This window comes from Oryctolagus cuniculus, chromosome 4, assembly GCF_051225735.1.
Source record: "Oryctolagus cuniculus isolate XC-2025 breed Fujian yellow rabbit chromosome 4, ASM5122573v1, whole genome shotgun sequence".
Classification (NCBI taxonomy): domain Eukaryota; kingdom Metazoa; phylum Chordata; class Mammalia; order Lagomorpha; family Leporidae; genus Oryctolagus; species Oryctolagus cuniculus.
Window position 1 is genome coordinate 133618365 of NC_142870.1, and position 13982 is coordinate 133632346.

At 37.1% G+C, this 13982-nt stretch overlaps 1 long non-coding RNA gene across 2 annotated transcripts in view; it reads right to left on the reverse strand.

Moving 5' to 3' along the window:
- Positions 1–3251: 3251 nt before the first annotated feature.
- The window catches only part of LOC127482869 (uncharacterized), a 60721-nt gene continuing 49990 nt past the window's right edge, over positions 3252–13982 (reverse strand). For both annotated transcript variants that reach the window (XR_016232710.1, XR_016232708.1), the window contains exons 4-5: positions 5874–6130; positions 3252–5088 (exon numbers count right to left, since the gene is read on the reverse strand). This is a non-coding gene — a long non-coding RNA (uncharacterized LOC127482869). The remainder of the gene's footprint in view (positions 5089–5873; positions 6131–13982) is intronic.

Below are 13982 nucleotides of genomic sequence, written 5' to 3' on the forward strand. Positions count from 1 at the left end.
GTCTTCCATCCAATGGTTCACTCCCCAGTTGGCCGCAATGGCCAGAGCTGTGCCGATCCGAAGCCAGGACCAGGAGCTTCCTCTGGATCCCCCACATGGGTGCAGGGGCCCAAGGACTTGGGCCATCTTCTGCTGCTTTCCCAGGCCATAGCAGAGAGCTGGATTGGAAATGGAGCAGCCGGGTCTTGAACTGGCACCCATATGGGATGCCAGCACATAAGGCTAGGGCATTAACCCACTGCACCACAACGCCGGCCCCAGACTCTTCATTTTTGAAACCTAGCTTCAACAATATCTATTCTGTACCACAAAAAAATAACTTCCACACTAGGTCCAAATAGGAGTGGTATTCAGGAGAGACCCTCATTTTTTTTGAAAGATTCATGATATCTTAATTAAAAAGTCATATGGCACTTGAGCATTTTAACATATATTTACCAAATACTACGTGCTTGAAACCACAGTAAGTGTTACAGATACACCGGTTAACAAGACTCTGCCCTCTCATCAGAGAGCTGAGGCTGAGGACAGGCAAACCAAGTAGCACTCACATTTCCATTTCCCCTTGTACAGATTCTCATATACTTATCCAGAACTCTTTTTCTCAGACCCTAATATTTTATCTGAAATCTCCTTCATTCTGAAAAGAAACTATCATTCAGGTTCCAAGAAGAGTTTAGCAAATGAAACAGTACAAATGATAAATGTTAACTGTTATTCCTTCTTCCCTTCCACTACATGATTTCAGGTGGGATTTATTAAGAGAAGATGTATTTCTTCTTCTGGGTCATGAAGAACATTTTTTTCTTTATCTGTATCCTCTAAGGAAGCCCATGGTGCAAACATATAAAATGTCAGAAATAATTAAGAAAAATGCAGGGGTGTCCAACAACCTAAAATTACACCTTTTGGTGATGTCTACTTTTCATGTCTTGGTCCCCTGACAGATATAAACTCCAACTTATCACATCCTTTAGATGGTGTCGTGTTAAATCAATGTGGATGAGCACACGGTACAGTAAAAGGGGAGGATGAAAAGAAATTCTCTTAGAAAGCAGAGGTCACGTCTTCCAGGAGGTCAATGTGTATTATGCAATCAATCCACAATGTGGAAACCTTCAGAATGGTTGCATAATAGCCTCCTAAATTTGTTTCATCATTTTTGCTAGTTTCAATCATACTTTTATCTTATTACTTTCTAACTTGCTGTTTTCTTTAAACCCCAAATTTTTTTTTAGCATCTTCCTTGGTTTTTCTCCTATCTTTCAATAGTATGTGTTTAGAATGGTATGGTAGTAAAATCATACTGAGAAAGTGGCCACCTCACAGTATGAAATGTGATAACTCACCATCCTGGCTCTCTCATTTATGAGGACCTTGTATACTTTTCTACCTCAGCTGAAATCCTTATTCTACTTGTACAAACTAATTTTAATGAAGTACACTTAAAATCAGAATTTTTAAAATTCTCCCTTCAGTCATACTAAATAGAAATGGATTATTATCACTACTCTACTCTTTATTTGAAGCACATCTACTAAAATCTTTGAACAAGAGGATAAATATCTGTAATTTCATGCTTTTACTTATTTATTAGTAGTGGTACCTACAATAAAACAAATGCATCAGTGTTAAGGAAGGCTAAATACTTTTGTTAATTACTTGCTAACAAAATTTGGAAATGTTCTTTTATTTAACATAGATGTGAAAATGAGGCACTGGTAGGGCATAAAATTTTCCCAAGTGCACCCACCAGGAAGTAGAGAAATTGGTTTTAAACCCAAGCTCGTGACATCCTATTATGGGATGTAAGGGAGAATAAGCACCATTGTCCCCACTCTTGTTTTTCTCATATATGTGGAGAAGGGTCCACCAGTATAACAGCATGGGCCCATCTCTCCTACTTTCTATCACTTACTTTCCATTATTGGAGAAGGAATGACTTACTTAGTTGACAAGTTTGCAAAGTTGAAGAAATTGAGCATAGACTTAGCTGTGTTTTTCCAAGCCTTAAATTTTAGACAGGTCAGCGCCATCCTTGGACCAACCTCAGTCCTAGATGAGTAAATATATTTAATTCCAGGGTACAATTTGCTTATATTTCATTTGCTTATAGATATAAATCACATTCTCCAGTATTACCTAAATAAAAATCAAGGACTTAAATGGCCTTGGCTTCCCATTTCTGAAAAGCTTGAACAGGAAAGAAGTTCTGATTTTCAGGTTGCTAAAGATGTCAACAACACTGAGACCTTATCTGGTCACTAACAATTCCAGTGAATGGAATCCTATTTGATTATATTTAACTCACATCGAAGATGCAGTACTGTTTGCAAATATATGTTTCTGCAAGTTCTATAACATCTTGGATATTTCAAACACACACACAAAAATCCCCTAAGTGAGAAAGTAAAAGCTATACTCTTGTGCTTAGAGGTATGTGGAGTTTTTATTAAGTTTGTAGGAAAATGAGTATTATGAAAAAAACTGTGTGTGGACTTCAAAGAATGTTTGCACCAAAATAAACGTATTTTTAGCTATACTTTTTCCTGAACGTTTTCAAGCACCCTTGTATTTCTTCTAAAAAAAGATTTATCTATTTATTTGAGAGGCAGAGTTACAGATAGAGGGAGAGAGAGAGAGAAAGAGAGAGAGAGAGATCTATACGCTGGTTCACTCCCCAAATGACCCCAACGGTTGGAACCGGGTCGATCTGAAGCCAGGAGCCAGGAGTATTTTCCAGGTCTCCCACGTGGGTGCAGGGGCCCAAGCATTTGGGCAATTTTCCATTGTTTTTCCAGGCCATCAGCAGGGAACTGGATTGGAGTGAAGCTGCCAGGAGTCACCTGCAGTGCCCATATGGGATGCTGGCGCTGCAGGCAGAAGCTTAACCTACTATGCCACAGACCCTCATCCTTTTATTTTTGCATACATAGCTAAGATGATTTACCATTCCAAAATGCTCTTAGAGGCAATGCAGAGCACAGGGTATGCTTAGTGCATGCACTTCCAAATTTCCAAAACATCTTACATTCAACTTTTCATTTGGTGATCATAAGACAATTATTTGGAATAATTATTATTTGGAATTATTTATTCCAAATAATTTAATAATTAGTTTAAACTAATAATTAGTTTAAGCTAATGCATGCTTTAAACTAGTGCATAATTAGTTTAAACTAATGCATACTTAAAATAATTTTGGGAATTTAAAATATATGTGTTTTAAATGATTTAATTGTAAAAATATTTTTGAAGGCCGATTTTCCATATTCACATATATGTGTAGAAATATTAACATTTCTATTTTATATGCATAAAATCAGTATTTTCCATATTTATTGCTTTTACTTTGTTCTTTCCTCTAAGGGGGTATCAGGAGCCCTGGAACTCTGGACATCCTAAAAGGCAGATCTAAATAAACCTCTATCTGAGTGTATAGTGAAAGGAAATGGTTGTCTTGCCAACTGGGACAAAACTAATGCTCTCAAACACCAACTTCTACTCAGGTAACCTTTTAGTTCAGCAGTTTTCAGATATACTTGGATACAAAAAGTCAGTTATCTTACTGTCAGTAGAAATTTATCAGCTGAATGACCTTTTTATCTTTTGTTCAAAAGTTGGGTTTCTCAATTTGTAATTTTACTTAGGGTACGTGGACCATATAACAAGACTTTCAATTATCACAGTTGAGCAAGTTTCAATGCCATTAAACACTTAAATCTGCAAGTCAAAGTTTGCAATATAAATTTTTTTAATGTTATCTCCTGTGTTTTACTCCAGCATGTTTATTAAATCTAGTATTGAAAACATTTCCTTGATTTCACAAATATTTGTAAATTATTTGTTAGAAGCTTATAAATTATAGAAAAATTAAAAATGAATAAAAAGTATCTAGAAATCCATCACTGATTTACCCTTTTTGCTCTTTATTCCTTTTTTCAAAAATCTGTTACTTAATAGTTAATCACTATCACAACTTGTTAGAGCAGTGTAATGTCATGTCATAATATTTTTACTCATAATATATTTGACCTATTACATTATTGTAGTATTTTTAACTAAAACTATTGTCTATATTCTTTTCATGTGTGTCTTTAATGGTATGGCATGTTGAATCAACCAGTATGTCATTTTGTATGTTGTCAAATTATTCCCTAAATTCTAGAATTTCTAGAATATAGAACAATTTCAGCAATTTGTGTTCTTTCATAGAAGAAAGATCCCTAGCATCATACTATCCTACACTGGGATTTTCCAATAGAATAATTCTCACTGGGAGCTTTTTGATATTTATCTAACTAGTGAAGTTGAATTCTTTTGTACTTATTGAATATTCATGATTTTAAAGTGAATTGTATGTACCCAGCCCTTATGTCCTTCTTTGTTGTATATGTTTGCCGTTTTCGTTTCCTTTTTTTGATTTTTTACATCAAAAGTACATTTTAATTTGGCTGAAATCAAATTAAACCTTCCCCTTGATAACTTCAACTTTGCCCTTAGAAAATCTTTCTCAAACCCAAGATTAGAAAAAATAAATTTATATTATATTTATAATTTCTTCTGAGTACTTGATTTTGCTACATTGAATTCACTATGGCATAAATGTTAGCATCCAGTTAGGGAAAAAGGCCTCCATTTGACCAATGCATTTTCAAGATTTCATTTGATACCATACCAACTTCATGAAGAACACATTACTATTCTTAGCAGAATATCAGGGACATAGAGCTACTATTCTTGCACACGCTTAAATATTTGAACAGTTGTGTGTTGAAAAGTTATAATCCATGTTCACATGTATAGACTCCAGAGCAGTTTTAATGATGTAAATTAACTTTTGACAAACATTTCTTAAAGTGTTGCTTAATCGTGCTTGATTTTAAAATCCCCCTTCAGTCAATTCCAGTATTTGTGTTATGCCACCAAGAAGCTTCCTTTTCTCTGTGTTTCAATCTCATGAAGGACTTTCCTAGTAGACACTTCTCACTGGAGACTTGAATGGACATCTCCTCTCTACTATCATCACTGATATCTTCTTTTCCTCTTCTACCAAGCATCGATCAGGTCTTTAATTTCACACAGGCTCTGGTGAGAAAAGATCTGGAGATAACTTAAAACGAATCTTTCTGAAAGTTTGGAAATAATGAAAGGGACATTCAAAATCAAGAATAATAGAACAATAATGTACAGTTCCAATCATCAAGGCACTCACATTGAATTCCAAGGAGGTAGAGGAAGCTCACCCCAACCAATAATGGGCAACTCATTCAAAAACTACCTCCACCAAAGGGCTCCAGCATTTTTGTGCTTCAGAATGAACCAAAGCAAAAATTTTAAATTTTGCCTTAATGAAATTTTTTAAAACATATGAAATTATATTTGCATTGTAAAATATAATACCATGATAGTTTTAAAGATCAGATATATATTCAATGATATGAAATGTGTTAAATATATTTAAAGTTTCAAAATCTTAAGTTTGAAATTAAGTTTGGCATTGACAATTCTATTGCCTGTGGTGCACTGGCTTTTTTTCCTCTTCTAATCCCAGGCACTTTGAACACTGTTGGAAATAATGTGTTGCAGACATGCAAAGTCCAGGAATGACACCATAAAAAACCAGTGATGAAAATGATACAGAAATGGCGTCAAGAAATCCAATCACAAAGATAAGGATCTCTTAAGGAGGTAGACCTCCATTCCAAAGAAACATATGTTTTGCCAAGAAGCATAATAAGAAGGGCTTGGAAAATGTTGTAGGACAGCTGTAAGTACACATGCAGAGGTCGCCAGGCCCTTGTGATGTCCAGGTGTCAAGCCCAAGATCCCAAAGGGTGTCCACTTCTTGCTCATTTGACTTGCCTACTCACCAAGCTTATGTTGGGGAAGGTGCTCATGCCTGCATTGCCAAGTGACTCAGGGTCTGCAAGCCAATGGCCAAGGCTCCAACCAGGCTGTGTGTATAGCTCTAATTCATGCTACAGCTTCAATTCCCACACAGCCCCAGGCTCCCAAATGTTCTCAGATGCCCTTGAACTCTCCACAGTAATGATGTCTGTCTATCAGCATGGAGCCTGAAGGACAGGTGTGATCTCTGGGCTGCTGTGTTCATGGAACTGGTAGATTCCTGTCCAGGTTGTACAAACAAAACCAAGGAGGGAAGAAAAAAAGCGTAAGTATGGAGTAAGCCCATACAAGTAAAAATGTATACACATGTACATGAAATAAATATATACAACACGTTAGCAAATATGTGTAAAGCTCAAACTCTAAGGAAGAGACATTAGAATTGGACTGCTTTTTTATAGTTTATTAACTTAATGTTTAGGATGTATACAATAAGCATGCATGTGTGGATTAATTTTATAATTAAAATACTAGAGACTTGTGCTTTTTAATTTGTTAAAAGGTCATGTAAGGAATCTATCAAGCAAGGAAATAATATTGATAATTTATTAATCAGATAAAGGTTAACAATCAGACAGATGAATGTAACATGCAAAATAGCCTCAAAAATTTGTGGAAAAATGGAACTAAAAGATACTTATTTTATTGCAAAAGAACTTTGAAGTACATCCATAACTTTTTCATTGTATATATTTTCCACAAACATTTTTATGAGAAAACAGAGCATGGATTTCAAATTTTTACACTAAAATAAACAACTTATAGTTTAATTTTTGTACACTCATTAAAATGATTTCATAAACCACTGCATAAATTATGAATAAAACATAAATTAAACACCGCTTATAATTCTCAATATGTGCTTTGAAAATGAATAGACTATAAAGGAAAATCAAGTGACTTTGATGGCCCTGGCGTTTTCCTTTTTGTTTTTACTTTCTCTTCTCCTGGAACTTACAGAAAGATGAAGAATAAATGAGGGGCCGGCGCCATGGCTCACTTGATTAAGCCTCTGCCTGCAGCGCCAGCATCCTATATGGGTGCCGGGTTCTAGTCCCGGTTGCTCCCCTTCCAGTCCAGCTCTCTGCTGTGGCCCGGGAGGGCAGTGGAGGATGGCCCAAGTGCCTGGGACCCTGCACCCACATGGGAGACCAGGGGAAGGCACCTGGCTTCTGGCTTTGGATCGGTGCAGCGCCAGCCGTAGCGGCCATTTGGGGAGTGAACCAACGGAAGGAAGACCTTTCTCTCTGTCTCTCTCACTGTCTAACCTAACTCTGCCTGTCAAATTAAAAAAAAAATGAATAAATGAAACCAAAATATTTTGAGTAGTATACTATAAACTATTTGAGACATTTGAAGACTGTAAAGTTCTGGGTAAATTCATTTTTAAACAATTGAAAATTCACTAGAAAAATTATCAACAGTTTAAAATTTAACTAATTCGGGTAAAATTTTTCTAAAATAGAAAGTTTCTGGACTTCTCAAATACAGTCTTTTGTTTTAAAGGTTTATTTATTTATTTGAAAGGATGAGCTACAGTGAAATAAAGAGGCAGAGAGGTCCTCCATCTGTGGGTTCACTCCCCAAATGGCTACAACAGCCAGGGTCAGGCCATATGAAACTAGGAGCCAGGAGCTTCTTCAGGATCCCCCAATGGTGCAGGGGGCTAAATACTTGTATCATGTTCCATTGCTTTCCAAGATGCATTAGCAGGGAACTGGATTGGAAGTAGAGCAGCCGGGACTTGAACCAGAATCCAGATAGGATGGAGACACAGCAGGCAGAGGCTATGCCACAGTGCCAGCCTCTAAAATATGGTCTTTAAAAAAAAAAAAGAATTATTTATTTGAAAGGCAGAGCTACAGAGAAGCAAAGGCAGAGAGAGAGAGAGAGAGAGAGAGAGAGAGAGACTTCCATCCATTTGGCCACAATGACGGGAGCTGTTCCCATTCAAAGCCTGGAGCCACGAGCTTCCTCCGGGTCTCCCATGCGCTACAGGGGCCCAATGACTTGGGTCATCTTCTACTGCTTCCCCAGGCCATAGCAGAGAGCTAGATAGGAAGTGGAGCAGCCAGGATGCAAACCAGTACCCATATGGGATGCTGGCACTGCAGGCGGCAGCTTTACCCGCTACACCACAGCACTGGCCCCTAAAATACAGTCTTGATAAATTAGCCTTATTATCTTTACTATACTCAAGGTAAATGAAAAAATATTTTTATATAAGGTAGTAATAAGCTGAGAATCTGAAAATATGATATTTAGATTTGTCTTTTACCTATGTCTGTAAGACAGTGATTACTATAGTAACTAAATAGTTAGGTAAACTGAGGGACAAACAGACTGATAACCTAAATACAGATCTGAAAAAAGTTATAAGTAAACTTGCGTAACAATTCCAACTCTGTGTTAACACATTAACATAGAAGAAAAAGTCAAACAACTATGGTAACCAAGATTATTCTACTGTCTCCCTTCCTGGAATCTACTAATGGCAAAAGAAATCCTGAAATTGAAAGGCTGCTATGGTTTTGAAATGTTGAAAACTATTACTCTCTACTAATACACACACTTGGTATTGGCAACTCCTGTTATAATTTCCTGTTTCTGAATTTGACTTAAAAGCTGGAGAACAAGGTTCTGGGCACTGTGAATTAAGTGAAATGAAATTATTTCAAAAGGCAAATAATCTCTGAGCAAAAGCTCCAGAGGCTTATTGTAAATAGTAGTCGAAATGAACTTTGCCTGATTGGTTTTCTTTGCAAGGGTCTTTTTAGTCTGAGTCACATTTTGTACCATGTTTCAAACAGGTGTTACTGTGGAGCTGGAGTCTGTGATATGTGGATACGTTATTACATTTTGGGGGAAAAATATTTGTGGCAGAGTTTTTAAAGAGTAGTGACCCTATAAAACAAATCTACATTTATCCTTTGAAATTTAGTAACACACATAACACAAGGTTTAGTAACACAAAGTTTGGTTCTGGAAGGAAATTAAAGCCTGTGTTTCGTTTTTGAAGTTTCCAAATTCTCTTTTGATAATCCACCATCCCAATCACACACTGCAGAGTAATAATCAGAACATCATATTGCAAAGGTACATTGCTCAGCCCTTCAATGCCCACTGTATGTCTTCAAGACTGGTTTCAATAGGATACCAAAGGAGAAAAGCAGCAAACCTACATGATCCTTGGAATTTTTAAAAACAACAATGGAAAAGACAGTAATTTATGTACTGAATACCCCTCTGTCCTATTCAGCACATTTTGTAGAGTATCTCATTTTCAAAAGCACTTTGACAGGTCACCTTTAATAAAATCAAAGCTTTTAAGGGGAAAGGACTGATGATATTGTAGCCCTGATAATCTCTTGCTACCAGATGGGCATGATGTTAGCTGCTTAACTTAGCACAGTGTTAGCTGCAAGATGCATGAGTTCCAAAATGATTCTAAGTGTTCATTTAACATGAGGCTTCCTTTGAGAAAAGGCTGCCAGTGGTGCATAATTGTGCCAAATGTGCAGTAGTTTCATAATGTGAGCTGTAATCCACTAGGAACTAAATCCTGCTATTACTCTCTTTAGGGAGACTTCTAAAATTCTACTCTTATTGTGAATAGCAACCTGGAGTAGTTAGAGGTTACTGGAAATCTCCTTAAAAAATTGCCGCACATGTGTCGAAGCTTTCTTAATGCAAGGCACATAATGTATTTATCAATTGGACCATTCCTAGGGACACAAGATGATGCTTCCAACATATCATTTCTTCTCCGATAAATGACTCCTTTATTTTATGTATTATGGCTTTAATTATAATTAAATCTAAAAATATTAAACAATTATTGCCTTCTTCAGGAATTGGAACACTGTATACTGACAAAAAATAACCTATTTCCATGGCGTTGATATACAATAAGATGTAGTTTTATTGAACTAATAGACATGTGCAGAGGCAAGACTTTCATATGACTATTTCGGTTTACCACTCACGTGTGTGTGTGTGTGTGTGTGTGTATTGCTGTAATGATGGTCACTCATCTAAAGAACAAATCCAGCAACTATTTCCCAGAGCACAGTCATATTCTGTAACTGTTCAGGCAGGAAGTGGAGAGCCTTTAAATGAAACAGAATGCTTTTACCCAAATTGAAATTTGGCCAGGACACTGGAGCTAGCGCCTCTACTCTTCCAGAAAGCGCCAGGACTCTGGCTTTACGTCCTATCTGAAAACTGACGCCTGTGGTCAATAAGTACCTTTCATTCATTTGCTGTCAGGTAACCCTGAGCTCAAGCTGCAATTTTGGGGGGGTGAAGAAAACAGTAATCTGTACAAACAGAAGATTGGTGATACCAGTATTCATTGGGGCCATTGCTTTATTATGCTGGTTTTTTTTTTAAGATTTATTTATTTATTTGAAAGTAGTCAGAGTTACAGAAAAAGGGAGAAATGGGGAGAAAGTTATCTTCCATCTACCGTATCATTCCCTAGATGGTTTCCATGGCCAGCGCTGGGCCAGGCCAGAGTCAGGAGTCAGGAGTTTCTTCCAGGTCTCCCATATGGGTAGTGGGAGCCCAAACACTTGACTCATCTTCCAGTTCTTCTCCCAGGCCATTAGCCTTGAGCTAGATTGAAAATGGAGCAGCCAGGACACAAACCAGTGCCCATATGGGATGCTGGAAACACAGGTGGCAGATTTATTCACTATTCCACAATGCCAGTCCCAGTTTTATTTTTTAAAGAGGAAAATATAGATTTTTTTTCTCAGACAAGTTATCAGTTCCCTCCCTTGTTTCAAAGACCAATAAATACATTGGCTCTAAATGACTAGGTTTGGTTCTGCATTGTGGCACACTGGGTTAAGTCTCTGTGATGCTGGTGTGCAGCCTGGCTACTCTGGTTTGGATCCAGCTTACTGCTACTGTTCCTAGGAAGGCAACAGATGATGGTCCAAGTCTTTCTCTTGTTAAAAGATACATTTATTATCTATTTATTCAGTCTTTTTGAAGCACACTAAAATTATACTGTATTTGAAAGTTTCAAAATACTGTTTTATTACATTATATATATTATAACTGGGTATTCTATCATATGTCCTTGGGTCACTGTCACCCATGCTAAAAACCAGGATTGCTTACTTGCCTCCTATCTTTGGCCTGGCCCAGACCTAGTTGTTGTAGCCATTTGGGGAGAGAACCAGTGGATGGAAGATCTCACCTACTCTCTCTCTTTGTCCCTACCCCCAGCTGTCATCACTATGCCTTTAAAACAAATAAAGAAATATTCTAAATAAATAAGTGCTCGTAATTTATCATGGAAATTAATTAACTTTCCTGTTATCTAGCTAAAATGTTTTGCATTCAGTATTTTTTCAAATATTTTTTCTAGGGATAACACATTTTCAATTTCTGCTCTTAATACAGCTTATGTAATGGCTCTAGTCCTTGGGCCCCTGCACCCACATGGGAGACTCTGGAAGAAACTACTGGCTCCTGGCTTCAGATCGGCCCATCTCCAGGTGTTGCAGCCATTTGGGGAGTGAACCAGAGAATAGAAGACCTTTCTCTCTGCCTCTCCCTCTCTCTGTCTGTAACCCTGCCTCTCAAAAAAATAAAATGAATTTTTAAAAAAGTAGAGCTTGTGTACATCATGAAATGATTAAAATATTAACAAATTTATCTTGAGGTGAGGATTGGCATAGTGGTTAAGAACTGGTTGGGATGTTTGCATCCCATGTCAGACTGTTTGAGTTCAAGTTCTTGCTCCACTCTCTGTTTCAACTTCCTACTAATGGACAGCTTGTGAGGCAGCAGATAACAGCTGAAATAGTTAGGTCCTTACTTTCACTGAGTTCTGCCTCCCTGCTTCAGGCTGGCCCAGCCCCGACTCTTGGGAGGCATTTGGGGAATGACCCAGTAAACTGGAGATCTCTGTCTCTTTCTTTCTCTCTCTCTGCCTTTCAAATAAATAAAATATATTAAAACTAAAATTTAAAAATTCTCATGAAAACACTGTAGTAATATAGATTCCAGACAATCATCTGGATTTATCAGTATTAATTGAGATAAGCTGCATGGTGGGTATCTAGTTGCAGATGGAAGAGGGTCTTCTTGCTGACAGATAGAAAAGAATTCTTTGTGAATACCCAGTTATAATATACATAATGTAATAAAACAGTATTTTGAAATTTCAAATACAGTATAATTTTAGTGTGCTTCAAAAAGACTGAATAAATAGATAATAAATGGATCTTTTAACATGAGAAAGGCTTAAAGTATTTTTAGTAGCTTTAATTATTATAATAAGATTTGGCTTTTATTAACTAAGGAAACATTAAAGGAAAAGGTAATTCTGATGTTAGTTAAAAGGAATGATAATGTAATTCAATTTACCAGTGTAATAGTTTTCAGCTTAGGTTTTATGTTTAGATATCACACAATTATCTAAGTCTCACTACTTGTGAGTAGAATTTATTTTCTCATTTATCTTTATACTCATAGAACTAATCCCAAAGTTACTCTTAAATGTACTGCTCAAGCTTTTCTATTTTCATTTGGGTCAGGAGGTCAGAACACTATTCTCATGAGGTCAGGGTCATCCTCATTAGCGTTGCTCTGTTCTGAGGCCGCCGATTACGCCTTTCGTCCAAAGAAGCCTGGGGTGCCAGGAAGGAAAGGCAGATGGATCCAGAAGAATCTATCATAGCCGTAAGTGCCCCTACTAATGGCAGGTCAGGACTGTCATTTTCATATACAAAGAATAGCATATTTTTACTCTTTAGTTTCTATATTCTTGAACTCCCTCATTGGGGAAAAAAAGTGCTTATGTCAAGAAAAAGCCAAAGTGAAGTCAGTAATTTTAATTTAAAAGGACTGCTGCCCCAATAATAAAGGAAGAGTTTTAGAGTATTTAAAGCATTGAGTTTATAAAATAATGTGTAAAATGAATTGAACTAAAGATTTTCCACAGAATGCTTAGTAACATGAAGAAATTCTCATAATTTTAACTAATTAACATTCCTAGTATGATGTTAAATTGGGTGAAACTTTTTATACATAATTCCAAAATAATATTGCATATTATATCTTTGAAGGAAACAACCCCCACAAGGCCAACATGCAAAAGGCAGCAGAACGAGGAGTAGGATGAATGGGGAAGGGGAAGAGAGAAGACAGGAGAAATCAAGAGTGACTAGGCCGGCGCCACGGCTCAATAGGCTAATCCTCCGCCTGCAGCATTGGCACACTGGGTTCTAGTCCCGGTCAGGGCGCCGGATTCTGTCCTGGTTGCCCCTCTTCCAGGCCAGCTCTCTGCTGTGGCCAGGGAGTGCAGTGGAGGATGGCCCAAGTGCTTGGGCCCTGCACCCCATGGGAGACCAGGAGAAGCACCTGGTTCCTAGCTTCTGATCAGCGCGGTGGGCTGGCCACAGCACACCGGCCGTGGTGGCCATTGGAAGGTAAACCAATGGAAAAAGGAAGACCTTCCTCTCTGTCTCTCTCTCTCACTGTCTACTCTGCCTGTAAAAAAAAAAAAAAAAAAAGTGACTGTGAATGACGTAATTTGGCACCCTGGATTCACCTATGTCAGAAGTAGGCCTCATTTACTGCTAGCATTTTAATTGCATGAGATTATAAATCTATTCTTTTGTTTTCTTAAATTGATACAAGGAACCCAAAATCTACTTACTCATACAATTGCCATTGCTTCAACACATAGGTACTTAGCTAAAAAACTAAACTATACAATACTGCAAAATTTGAAACTCATATTTTCATGCTGGAATGTTTTGAGATCACTGTTTGTCTACATTTTATAGGGAGCAAAAAAACAACTTTTTCTCTAACAAAAAGGAAAAAAGAGACTCCAATTTTTTAGGATCCTACTAGTAAACAAACTGATCAAGGATTACTCAAAAAATATCATAGAAGCATTTTATATGGTACATATCAAAAGGAGTTTAAAACTTATCTATTTACTTAGTATTGTGCTGAATATTTACTGTGTTGACAGATAAGTGCACAGTGGAGTTTCAAAGATAAATTGGGAGACCATAGGCAACACAGAGAGGAGCAAATCTATG